Source organism: Cuculus canorus, chromosome 5 (genome assembly GCF_017976375.1).
Source record: "Cuculus canorus isolate bCucCan1 chromosome 5, bCucCan1.pri, whole genome shotgun sequence".
Lineage (NCBI taxonomy): Eukaryota > Metazoa > Chordata > Aves > Cuculiformes > Cuculidae > Cuculus > Cuculus canorus.
Genome location: NC_071405.1, coordinates 8,964,532 through 8,978,216, shown reverse-complemented (window position 1 = coordinate 8,978,216; position 13,685 = coordinate 8,964,532). Strand labels below are relative to the sequence as shown.

Genomic DNA, 13,685 nt, shown 5'->3' with positions numbered 1-13,685 from the left:
GTGCCAAGAATGAGGACTTTTTCACTCTTCTAAAAGCCTCTAAAAGAGGCAACCTGGCTACAGGAGGAGAGAGCCACCTGGTGATCTGGAGAGCTGGACTGTTATTTCCTAATAGGAACAGCTTGGAAATAACTTGAAACTCTGAGACAGATTAGATTGAATGTAATTTGAAATACCCACATTCTCTGTACCTGACTTTTATCGCCCACCCCTTGTTTTTCATCTCATGTTTGTTACTGGGACGATGCCCCAGCTTTGCTTGTTCAAGGTCCATGCCCGAAGCTGCAGCCTTCCTGAGGACCTGGCTCTGGTTCATCATTACGCTGCTGTTTATGTAGCCATTTATACCCATATTCCTACTCAGTTGCCTGATGCATATGTCTCAGATAGGTATAAATAGTGTCTGGAGTGACTAGTATCAAGTCTGCTCTGCTTCCTACTGCCTGCTCTTCTCCAGAATGAAAGACTTGGTAGGCAGAGCTCAGGGACCTCCCACTGCTCTTACCCTTTCCTTTGCCATCAGGGTAGGACAGTGTGAAAAGGTCAACCAAAATCCAGAAACTGTAGCTACAGCAGTAAGAGTGAAGATGCATGTATCATGTGCATTCTTTGGGAGGGAAAAGGGATGGAGGGAAAAGGTCAAAATGACACATTTTCAATAGTAGAACACGATCTCTGGTCCTCTCCCCTGCAAGCCTGTGATCAGAGTCCTCAAATTCCCTCCTATAATTGCTGCCGCTGCTTTTCAGGGAGTGGAAAGCCCCATTAGCTCAGACCTAGCATTGCCTCTTGGCATATGTGGTGATTTACAGCAGAAAAGACTCATCAGCTGTGACTGTCAAGGCAGGATCTTCAACTTCACTTGAAATACTTCTACTCCTCCGGATGATTTACTGCTCAAGCACAAGGTGGTCATTTTATCTCTCTTTTCTTCCCCCTTTGCCCATGACAGACAGCATCCCACAACACAATCCCCTTCCAGAGAGACAGTATCAAATGAGCAAGATGAAAGCAGCTCCATTTTTCACAAGCCCTCCTGAGCGGTCTCCTGGAAGATGACTGCATAGCCAATTGCTGTGTCCATTTTGCTGGCACCCCCAGCATTTTATGCGGTGTCTGAATCTCAGCAGGCACCTCACGCCTGCTAATGGCTTTGCGAGTCAGCCAATCAATTGGTTATTTATGGCAGGCATGTCTCGAAACTGTCGGGTCAAGTTTTCCTACTCTGATGTATTTTATTCAGAGGAACACATAAATCCTCTCCTGCCATTTGCAGCTTAAACCTTCTGAGTGTGAAGCCAGTGGGTTAAAGTTTCCAGCAATCACAGCAAACTGTATTTTAAAGGGTTGTTCTCCTGACTCTTAGGGGTTTGGGCACTTTAATTGAGCCATGAATCAGTTCACACTGCAAGATTTATAGGCATTATGCTTTCTTTTTGGTGTCCTCTAGCTCTGGAGTTTGAAGCCATAATCAAGGAAATTGAGATCCCTCCACTGTTCCAGTGCTTTTCTATTTAAGGTGCTCTTCTGAAAAGTCACAGTGACATCTTAATTAGGTGCTCCGAGGTGAGATACGAAAAGGGGTTTGGAATTCCTGCACTTGCAGAGTTTGATTCTGCAGCTGCAAACTTCATAAGCTCATGAGTGGGAGGTTGAAGCACTCGTGTGAAAAGAACTCTGGATTTTTTGTTATCAACTCTCTAAAGACCACAATGCTCCAGTTAGTTGAAGCTGCGTGTATGTAGGTGCTACAGCAATATGATTCAAAGTTAACCAGAAGACTTCCAATCTTAAATACTCAAACACTAACCGCCAAAGAACAGCTGTTTATAGGAGCACCTACTGCGTATGAAGGACACCTCAGTCAATCAGAAAGGATGAGGTTATTCCTGGGTGCACTGTTTATAAGTGGATGAGACAGGATCACAGTCGTCGTTCTGTTCAGCCTGTACCGGTGTCTTATCAACACATGTGCAGGTTTAGAAGTGAAAAAATGTCCATTGTAAAAGCAAGTGATGGGCATGAAAATAAACCCAGCTTCTAAAACTACGGACATTATGCTACATTGCAGTGTAGAAATAAGACCAGACATAAGGAAGATTAGACTAGACAGAAGAAGGAATTTCTTCACCATGAGAGTGGTTATCCCAGGAAGTTGTGGCTGCCTCATCCCTGGAGATGTTCAAGGCCAGGTTGGATGGGGCCTTGGGCAGCCTGAGCCAGTGGGAGGTGTCCCTGCCCATGGCAGGGGGGTTGGAACTGGATATCTTTAAGGTCTCTCCCAACCCAAACTATTCTATGATTGCAATGATTTGAACAATAAATTGCTTACAAAAAGAAAGTAACTGCTAATGACATAAAGTGGAGACCCTGTTTTGTGTCATGCCAGAAAATAAGATTTTTCCCATGAGGAAATAAGCAATCTTGTAACTGATAAGATACTGCAAACAGACCTTCAGCTTTCAACATCTCTGCAATTTGGAAAAGATAATCTTACAAACCAAAGATCTTCAAGTGGCCTTACCCCCAGCATTTAAAACAAAATCTAATTTAACTGATGATAAAAAATATCTGCCCATCAAAATTTGGACTGATCCACAAAATTCCATATAGCTAAAACCAGGAATACCTCTGTCTCTGTCTGGGAGCCTGTGCAAACCATTAACAGATTGATCATTTTTCTCTTTCCAGAGCTCTCAGAAGAACTGACTGGACCTTCTGAATGGTGATGAGCCAGCTGTAAAGGTAAGGACAAACATGACAACAGGTATCCAGCCCTAGAGTTAATGATCCTTCTTTCAGCCTTTCATGAAAACAAACTTAGTCCTTGGCAGAGCACCTTGAATTTTCTCAGTGCTACAGCCTGTGCAAGGTGGCCTCTCTCATTCTCGGACCTCGTTGACTTTTCTAGCCCTTCCTGACCCTCCAAGGTAGTGATTTACGGACCTTGCTTCCCAAGAAAAAAGTTCAAAATCTGACTTTCAGACTTCCAGCCCACACAGGGCCATTTGGGAGACAATAACACACAAGAACAGGTCCAAGGCTCCCAGCTGTGCCCCAGGGAGGGTCACCCCCACCCTCTGCATGCAGCCTGCTCTGAAGGGACCATTGACTCCCAGTTTTCTCTGGAGGAGAGGAGAACTGAATTTTGGAGCTAGCTTAAAATGTACCGAAATGGTGTGGACTACCAGTTGCAAATGATGGATGGACATGCATTAATTTAGGTCCATGCAGAATAAATGATGAAGGCCCATGTCCTTCACGGCATTAATAATGACTTCTGCTGGAAAGAACTATTTCCACCTAAGATGACTCAGTATTTGCAAGGTGTGGTGCATTTCTCTGTTTACAAATGGAGACCACTTAAGCTCTGCAAGTTTTTAAGGCATGGGCATTTGGGAGCACAAACAAACTTTTGAGAAGATATAAACACTGACATGTTAACCCTTGAGTGACCTCTGAAACAGCTGCATGGGGAATGTGGAGCTTAAAAAAAGTCCTTTTGTGACATTTCTGTAGGTGATCTGATGAGTATTTTCAAATACAAATGGATCCTTGTTAGAGGGTGGCGATTCACAAACGCATGCGCGCGTTTATAATCCCTTGATGAAATTTGAGGCAGGCACGTGGAGATACTCTGGAAAACAGAGGTTCCGTGGCTGTGATGGTGCGTTATCAACTCCAGGGCTGTGCAGGGAACAGCACTGTGTGTGGTGGAAGTTTTAAAAATGATTTTCATCGGCATGATTAAATACTTATTACATGAGTCAACCATACGGGCTTCATTAAACCAGTGAACTCAGAGGAACCTCCTCATCTGTTTATCAAAGCCATCTGGAATTATGGATGGTTCAAGAGATGGAGGATGAATGCGGCTCAGTGTGACAGAAGCCCAATTCCCCTTTCAGGAGCCAGCCTGCACCAACCCGCATTGCAGTCCTCGCCCTGCACTCATGGAAAGGGGCTTTTATTTTTCTTTCTGCACATTTCTGGGCAAAGAACCAAGACCTGACATGACTTTGACAGTGAGACTTTAAATATACCCTGTCGGGATGTGACACAGGCACCTTTTTTCTGGTGGCAGGATATAACACAGCTTTAAAAAAAAAAAAAAAAAAGAGGCAAGCTTTTGCACTGGAGGGAAGTGTACCTTGAAAGAAAAGCCTTAATGAACTTTAACCAGCCTTCTAAGATCTTTATTAGTTACCCCTTTATCAAATTAAATTCACACTGTGCTAGGCAGCTTAAGTACTGCAAGTTGATGTCATGTGCTAAGTGCCAAAGTAGGCTTTAATTGGCTGTTTAAATGAGAAAAGGGGTCCTGCTGCGCAGCACATGTACATACAGACACGCAGAGAGAGGGGGCAGGCAGGAAGGAGCCTTGCTCAAGCTCTCCCCCTGCCAAAACAGCAAAACAAGGTACCAGATTTTTCTTGGACTGGCCGGAAAGGTTGTACTCTCTTTTGTCTTTAGAGTCTTTACCAGGCCAAAGTACTGAAGGAAAATTTGCATGAAGGTCCTTAAACTCTGTCCTCAGGGATATCCAAGGCAGCTTGTCCACTCGGCTTCAAGCTGAGTTGGGATGAGATGCTTGTTCCACAAATGTCGTTTTGTGGAGTTACTCAGAGCCCGCTCTTCTTTAGCAGCAATCCTGAGAAATGCCAACTAATCAACCTGGCAGGGTCTTAATAAGACTTTGTATTGGTCACAGCTTGGTTTCATAGCTCATGAATTAGTCATACGTGTCAACAAGAGTAGCCAGAGCAGTAACGGCCGGATGAAGACGGACAGTTCACTTGTCCTATAGAAGAATTTTGATCTTAAAAATACAGTACAGAGGCAGCAGTGATGACTATGGAGTTTGGATTTGTGGGATCATTCAAGGCAACCACTCACATGACTAACCGCTTTTTTGCGAGAGGAATGAAAAATTAAGTGGCAGTGGTATTTCTTACTCCTGCTGCCCAGACGTAACAAGGGTGAAAGTAGTGCTGGAACTTGCTAAATTTGAACAGTTGTTTTCTGTTAGCATGTGGCCTTAAAAAATGTGATTTGAGAAGCTTGTTAGAGAGCTAATGTTAACATCTAGTCCCAGCACAATTGGGCCCATCTGGGCAGCAAACCTCCTGAGAGTCCTGCGTTCCCCATACAGCTGCATCTTCCCATCCCACTCATCTTCCTCGCGCTGGAGTCCATGTGTTCAGCCTTTGGCTTGAGCTGCTATGGTGGCAAGCTCTGGTGCTGCCTGAAAACCTCCTCCCTGCTCATCCTGGCCCATGGGGCTGAGCAGCAATGGCAGTGAGCCCTCAGCTTGCTTTCCACAAGACCTGGGGTTGGGGAGCGATGGCTTTTTAGCATCCTCAGCTGCCTCCTTGCTGCTCTCCCGGGCAGCTGGTGCTGGTGGTGAGTGGAGGACTTTGCAGCTCAGAACAACAGCACCACACGAACCACAAATCTCTTTATTTTCCTCCTATTACACATGCAAAAAGCATTTCTCCAGTGCTAAGAAGCCTTGAGGCACATCTGTCATGCTCCCTTCCTCTTTCTTCTCCTTCCTCTGCCTTCACTTCCAGCCCTTCTCTGGTTTCCTTTCAGCCCCTCATGTCCCCCTCCCTAAGCCAACCTCCTCCTCCTCTCTTTCCTACAGACAAGCAAACCACCCACTTCCCCCATCAAGCTGGACACTTTGGGGAACTCCTGTCTCCTCTCTGCAACTCACAGCTGATTTTATTGGCCCCCAGGGGATGATTTTCATAAGGCAGCAGTCAGCGCGGAGGTGCGGAGGCTTCCGGCTCTCGCACTAACTTGCATTCCAGCATTAAAGATAATGGATACAATGGAAAATCAATGGAGAATATGTAACTTTATCTCATTCATAACTTCACATTGCATTACACCATGGCCTTCAGATACATAAAAGTGATATATGGCTGAACTTGGCAGGAAAAGAAGAACACAGGAAACAAATACCTTTGGTAAGAATCACAGTCTAGGTATAAACTATATAGCAAATAGGTCAGAATATCTTCTGGTTTTCATGAAATTTTGCTGCATAATTATTTTCCAGTAATTTGTGAGAATGTAATAAAAAAATAAAAATCAAGGCTTTCTGCAAACTACAGATTTCCCTCGGGTGAGATAAGAGAGAGAAAGAAAATGACTTTCCAGTCTCAGCCAGATGCCAAATCTGCCAGAAATACTGCATTTTATAGATATATATATAATATCAGTGGAGGAAATTATTGCTTCTGTTATCTGGCCTTCGGTCTGAAGCATATTCTACACCTTGGCTAATGTGCCTTTGTGGTGCAGCCACCTGCACTCTTTCGAGTTCATCTAATTACAAGGTAGATGAGTCAGGCTGCGTTTCCTACGGGCTGTCTTCAAACGTAGGAAGTTATTAATACCGATTAGCTGAAAAAGTCCAGGTCTTCATCATGACGTTCCCTGGCTAACATTAGACACACCTTCTATACATTAAGGTGTGATGGCTGATAAGAACCAGCGGTACCGCAGCTGAGGTTTTACGGTGGTGGGTGCAGCGTGAGCCAGACAGTCCCAAGAGGTTTTTTTTTCTTACACCTTTGAATGAATTCAAGCAGACAGGCTGGAGCACGGATGGGAAACTGAAGGTAGAGGGCACAGCCTGGGATGTGAGAGTCTCTTAGGAAATGATGAGGGATTGGCCCCGCACTGTCTCTGATCTCGGTGCCTGGCAGCAGAAGAGAGTTATTGGGAAATTTTCCCTTCAATAGAAAGAAATATCTTCCCAAAGGAGAGCTGAAATTTCCGAGAGATGTTGTTGTAAGGTTTAAGCTCCTTGTTTTGGAAGAAGATTGAAGAAAACTTGGCTGTTCTTATAAATACTAAGCTGCTGTAGCTAAGATCTAAGAACAGGCATGACAGAAACCCACTGGGGACAGGGTCCCTGCACAACCCCGGCGATAACTTGGATTTGGGGGCCGCGAGGAGTTCATGTGGAACTGAATAAGGGGAGGCAGTAGGATCTATTTTCAGGTCTTCCAGCAATCTGTGAATGCATGCTGGGCTGTTTGCTAACCCCTCTTTCACTCTTTGCTTGCCTCCTTTGTGCAGACTGCCAGCGCCAGGGGCTGGTGGCAAAGTCTCAGGTAATGGCCTCGAGCTGCATCAGGGGAGGTTTAGATTGGATATTAGGAAAAATTTCTTTACGGAAAGAGTGGTGAAGCATTGGAACAGGCTGCCCAGGGCAGTGGTGGAGTCACCATCCTTGGAGGTGTTAAAAAAATGTGTAGATGTGGCACTTCGGACATGGTTTAGTAATCATGGTGGTGTTAGAGTGGATGATCTTAGAGGTATTTTCTAACCTTAATGATTCTATGATTTGTGCTGGGGTTCTGATGGCTCCCCAGGTTTCTTGTGCTAACCTAAGCTATGCTACTTGTCAACACTCCAGGTGAATAGACGGAAAAGGGGACACACTCCAGATGGATGGACAAGACCATGGTGGCAATGGTATGTTCACCTCATACCTACCCCTCGGATCGGGGTATGTGAGTACCTGATTGCCTGAGCAGCGTGACTGTGGCTCAGACAGCCCCTTCCTTCAGACAAGGCAGCAAAGGGGTGGAAATAATGAGAAAGTATGGCTGGTCCAGCTGGTGACAATGGAGACTTCATTGGTGTCACATGGAAAATTTTCAGATGATAAATCAGAAGGCAGAAAAGAGGGGCAAATTGACAACATTATGGAGATCTACCCAAGTCATACAGAGGGGAAAATATGTTAACACCAACAGAAGGGAATATAGAACACAGCCAGAAAATTCCTGAGATACACAAAATTATGCCTTACAAAATAGGTAAAATAATAAAGTGCCAGCAACCAGAAGTGGAAGCCAGGGGGACAGAGAATAAATGCTTTAATCATTCACAAACCAAATCTTGTAACACAGCTGCCTTGCTGTTTTATCTGTTGATTTATTTCACTTTTGCAAGCCACAGAAAAATTGTACGTGATGCTTTTTCCTTTTCAGTTCCCACTACTGAGTTTAGAAAGTTTGCCAAATGTGGAGAACTTCACAGAAATCAAGAAGAAAAATATTCCTGGCTAGCTGTATTTTCCATTGCTTTCTCAGCTGTACAGTGGTGGCTGCAACCAAGGGGGACAACTGTGCACAGCAAGGGCATGTAACTGAGGAGAGAGTCACTGGCACATAGCACCATAGCTCCTCTGGACTCTAATGAAAATTGATTTTAGGTGAAAGGACTGGGATCTTCTCTCACACTGAGTGAATGAACAATGCCTTTACTGAGGACTGTGGTATTATAGAATCATAGAATGTTTTGGGTTGGAAAGGGACCTTAAAGCCCACCCAGTCCCATCCCTGTGCCATGGGCAGGGACACCTTCTGCTGGCTCAGGCTGCCCAAGGCCCATCCAACCTGGCCTTGAACACCTCCAGGGATGGGGCAGCCACAGCTTCCCTGGGCAACCTGGGCCAGTGTCTCACCACTCACATTGTGAAGAATTTCTTCCTAATGTCTAGTCTAAATTGTCCCCCTTTCAATTTAAAGCCATTCTTCCCTCATTCTATCACTCCATGCCCTTGTAAAAAGTCCCTCCCCAGCTTCCTGTAGCCCTTTCAGGTACTGGAAGGTCACTATAAGGTCTCCCTGGAGCCTTCTCTTCTCCAGGCTGAACAATCCCAACTCTCTCAGCCTGTCCTCAAAGCAGAGGTGCTCCAGCCCTCAGATTATCTTCGTGGCTTCCTCTGGAGAGGAGCTCATTGCATGAGCACAACCTGGTGAAAGTGAGGGAGGAGGGGAAAGAAGGCTGAAAAAACCTTTTCTTGCAAGTTCCACTTGCAGAGCGTGTCAGACTGATAGGAAGTGATCCATTCTTTCTCCTGTACTTTCTCACTTTAAATTTCATCTCTTCCGGACTAATACCACCCTGTACAGATAAAGTTATTTTACAGTAAGCAGTCAGTGCTTCTCCAAAGCATTTTCACAAATAATTTAATGTTTATAACACCATCCCCTGTAGAAGGGATAAGTATTATCCCAGTTTCACAGGTGTGAAAATCAAGGCTATTTTGTCATGGTGTTGAAAGCAAATTATGTTGAACTGGCAGCACTGAATTCATGTAACTTATACCACGTCTTGACTGCAGATCAGAGTCTATGCAGTCATGGTCTATAAATACCTGCCAGCAAGTATATTTCAGCTTCATATGAATGTAAAAATCCTACCCTTCGCTCAAGCTTTGATTCAGTGTCTGAATGTATCTTTGTGCTTGGTTTTACAGTATTTAGTCTGAAAGCCATAGCTTCAGTCACACACACAAACTTTGGAACAAGGCTGCCAGAAATAGGGCTTCTGCTGTTGGAGGCTGCTGCCCAGTCCTAACCTGTGCTTTTCATGTCTCTGTGGCAGATGAGATGGAAAATCTGAGCTGCTTTGGCCAGAAGCTTATCCTGGATTTGGATTCTCTTCTCCCTTGCCCTCCCCAAACAGTATGTGTAATTACTGCTCTACTTTGTAATACAGAAAAGCAAGATATTCACATTTCTGATCACTGGAACTGGGTTGGATCTGATTTCTAATGTAAAATGGCATGCAGAGAAGTAGGCAGGAAAGGGGGTGGTGGTGGAATCAGTGAGAAGCTACTTCTAGGGAACCAGGAGCAAAACCCCAAAGGATAGGATTTCTTCCTTAGTGCATTGTTTTTGACCAGGAACATTTTAGTCTTAAAGCAAATCCAGAAACTGTTGTGTGTTTATGACACATGACTTGTGTCTTGGAAGCTTACAACAGATTGCAACAGACTTAGATGACATTTAGGCATCTAAAGCCACAGTCACTAAGTTATGTTTCACAGGGAAACATACATTGCCTCGTGGAAATGTTATGCGGTTGTTGGGTGGCAGCTTGCAGTGCTATTAGAGATGGCAAGGATCTATGTGGCATTTGTACTTGAAATAAGAAATTTTAAGCAATTTGGAGCTTACAGGCTGGGCACTTCTTTGTTTGCTCGCTTTTATATTGCTTGGGTTACTGTGTGTGCATATTTCAGCTAATGCAAAAATAGTGCTTCTTTTATTGCAACATTTCACGGAATTTTCCAGCTTAAATGAGCCAGTTTCCAAATCAAAAGGATAAACCCTGATGAAAAGTTGGCTTCTAAATGTGAAATTTTTCATTGTCCACATTCCACTGGCTTTTAAAGGAAAAATAAAAAGTAGTTCTATAATGAAGGAAACTCACATACTAAGAGGGAGGTGTAGCCATCCTCTAGCAAATGGTAAAAAAAATGTATCAAACTGAAGACAATGGGTTTTTATCCACCATTTTTATACACTTCTGATTGTTTTATTCTGCTTGCAGGATACAATCAAAGACACCCACTGGATATGATGGAAATGCTCCGGAATGAAAAATACTTTTGACTTCCAAACCTCTGCTCATCTGTGAGGAACTGCCAGGTCTCATGTTACAGGTGTCTATGTAAATGTAAGCAATACATTGCTGGTCTTCTGGATGCAGAACCACCAAGCACACCCTGCCAACTCCCATCTTGCAGCTCTGGCTGCTCAGGGTGGATTTCATGCTGTCTATAGCATCTCAGAGTCTAATCTGCCCCGTGAACTTGGCACCACAATCTTGCTGGCGCCTCAAGCTGCTATGGAGACCATTGGTGTTTGGAAGTCCCCACAAAGGACAAGGTGGTGCCACTGCTGCTATGGAGCATGAGGTTGTGCCACCAACAGAACTCCTGTGGTCAAAGGTATTGCTGGATAAGGCACAATCCCCCAACCCCAGCCTTGTCCCGGCTAGATGACCCAAAGTGTCCTTCATCCCCGCATGTGACCTGTCACTCCAGCTCTCATCCTGTCCTGCTAGAAATGGATACGTTGGAGAATGCTGGCTACAGGGTAGTAGTACACTGTGGCTGGTAAGGGAAATCAAAAAATCATAAAATCATAGAATGGTTTGAGTTGGAAGGGACCTTAAAGATCACCCAGTTCCAACACCTCCCACTGGATCACTCAAAGCCTCATCCATCCTGGACTTGAACACCTCCAGGGATGGGACACTCATGACTTTTCTGGGTTTCTCTGTGCCAGTGCCTCAGCACCCTCACAGTCAAAAATTTCTTCCTAATATCTAATCTAAATCTCACCTCTTTCAGCTTAAAATTGTTCCCCCACATCCTATCCCTGCACTCCTTGATAAAGAGCCCCTCCCGAGCTCTCCTGTGACCCCCTTTAAATACTGGAAGCTGCTCTAAGGTCTCCCTGTAGTTTTCTCTTCTCTAGGCTAAACAAGCCAAACTCTCTCAGCCTATCTTCACAGGGGAGGTGTTCCATCCCTCTGATCATATTTGTGGCCTCCTCTGGACTCTCTCTAACAGATCCATGCCCTTTCTGTGCCGTTAAGTGGCCTTGCATTAAGATGGGAAACTGGGCTTTAGTCCTTGGGTGGGTTGCCTGGAACATTGCGAGGTGGTCTGGAAACAAATATGAGACATCTGAGGTGCCAGCAGCTCCACGGAGTGCCACGCAGGCAGGGCAGGAGTTAATCTGGAGGGTGAAGGTGTTTAGGACCCTTCTCTCCACCAAAAAAATCAAGGCTTTGGTGATCACAGCAGATTTCACGTTTCCAAATAAGGCTGAGAGTTTTCCTAAGTATTTCAAAGGCAGATTATATCTCTTCAGGTTTGAACACTGATTCATCCCAACTTGAGCCAAGGTGACTCAGATTTTGTAAAGTGGAGCCAGGAAAACTATTTAAAGGGTCTTAATAATAAAGTGCTCATCTCCTTTTGCACTGGTTTTTCTTTTATTTGAGTGGCATGTAATAGGGTATCTGTGAGGAGACCCTCAACACCTCACCATGCTCTTACAGGGCCATAGGTTCCCTGCCTCAGTCTCAAAAAGGAAAAAGCAAAGTGGGCAATTCCAGATAAGCGGTGTCTGGGTTCTGTCCCAAAGGAGTAAGAGACCCAAAAGATTTTCAAACAAGGTGCAGCCCTGGAAAACTGGCTGTAACCCAGAAAATCCTTGACTATGCATGAAGAGAGTGGCTGAAGTCCCAAGTGACTTCAGCATCTACTGTATTGTCTTAGATATTAAATTTCATCCACTTCTACCTTCTTTCTCACTTAGACAGCTTACATTTGACCACAACTTATATTGTGTTTGTCTAACTATCTCTGCCCCCTACACCAAGCTCCATCCCTTCATCTGAAGAGATGACGACATACAAACCAATCCACCTCTGCCTTCTGGGGATTGCTCCAACGATGAACGGCCCGACTCAAACCTGTGTGTAGAGCTGCTCTTGTGGATTTGCCTGACTTTCGTGTCTATTCCCTGCTTCTCACTATGACTTTTCTATGTTAAAATCCCACTCAACATGCCATCCCTTCATCTGCTCAGACATTTTACACTATATATGAAAGCTGTATCACTGACTTCTTTAGAGTGTTGGATTTTTTTTTCTCTCCAAAAGACAAACTCAAAATTTGAACTCAATCTCATCTCAGATCATGCTGCATTACAGGAACTATCATATCTTACGGAGCTCTGTGGACCTTCATGGCAAGTGAATGGCAGCACACCTTTAAACTCTTCTGCTACGTTTTTGATTTTTACTTTACATGGAAGGAAATGTGGTGGTTGCTGGTCCTCTCCTCCCTTTGCTATGGTCAGATATGTTTTTTCCATTATTACGCCCCTAATCCACAGGCAACTTCAACACAAAGAGTACTGACAGCTAGAATGGAGGATAAGAGGTTGCCTGGTTTACTCACATCCCATCATAGACTATATATACCTCTTTCAACCATCCTTCTGCTGTCAGGCCTAACCAGCAGGAGGTGAGTGAAGATGTTAGTTATTTAGCCTAAAAATATACTGATGTAACCAGAAAAAGCCTAAAAATATACTCTTAAAAAAAGAAGACTGATGTCTTTTCTTATATTCCCCCCAGTATACAATGCTTGATGATGTAGAAGATGATGGTGCAGTAAATTAATTCCTGATTCTGCAATTGCTTTCAGGAGCTGAAAAAAATGCCTGACTAAAGTGACAGAAAGGTCACAGAAGACAGTGAAAGTCAGCTGTCTTGGTGTGGGAGCTGGGCCAGCTGCACAATTTACCTAAAATGAGGCATTTGTAGCACTTCTCTGTACTCATTGGTAACAGAGAATTGCGAATGAGGTAGATTTTATTTCCTCAAATAATGCAAAATTGCACTAGGCAAGGAGGAGTACTCCAAGTTTTTTTTATTTTAGCTCAACATTATGGTGTAACAGCCTGACTGGGAAGGATGAACACAGATGGGTTTGTAAGCATGAACTTGAGTAGCCTAGCTTTGCTGCTGCTGCTGAAAAGATTTACTGTCAGAAAAGAAAAAAAGAATGAAAAGCTGAATTATTTAGACCTTGTAGACTTTGCACAAGTGCTTGGTATATAGATTGGCACCAACCCCTAACCTAAACTGCCCTGGAAACAGTCAAGAGCTTGAAGTGGAGGAAAGGGAGATGCCCTACTTGAAAGGGTAGAGAAGTAGAGTGTTCCTGGCAGAGTGATGTATTCTAGGATGAGTTGGCAATAGGTCTATTTATAAATTCACGAGTGGGTCTTTACATTCAGTATCAGTGAAAGAAAAAAAAACACTCCAAGAAGCTGTAGAAATTG

The 13,685-nt window shown here is 44.2% G+C and overlaps 1 long non-coding RNA gene across 1 annotated transcript; it reads left to right on the top strand.

The window, feature by feature from the left end:
• Positions 1-7,465: 7,465 nt before the first annotated feature.
• LOC128852327 (uncharacterized) lies at positions 7,466-12,809 on the top strand. The gene is made up of 3 exons (XR_008450087.1): positions 7,466-7,622; positions 9,418-9,497; positions 10,369-12,809. It is a non-coding gene; the product is annotated as an uncharacterized LOC128852327 (long non-coding RNA).
• Positions 12,810-13,685: the final 876 nt, after the last annotated feature.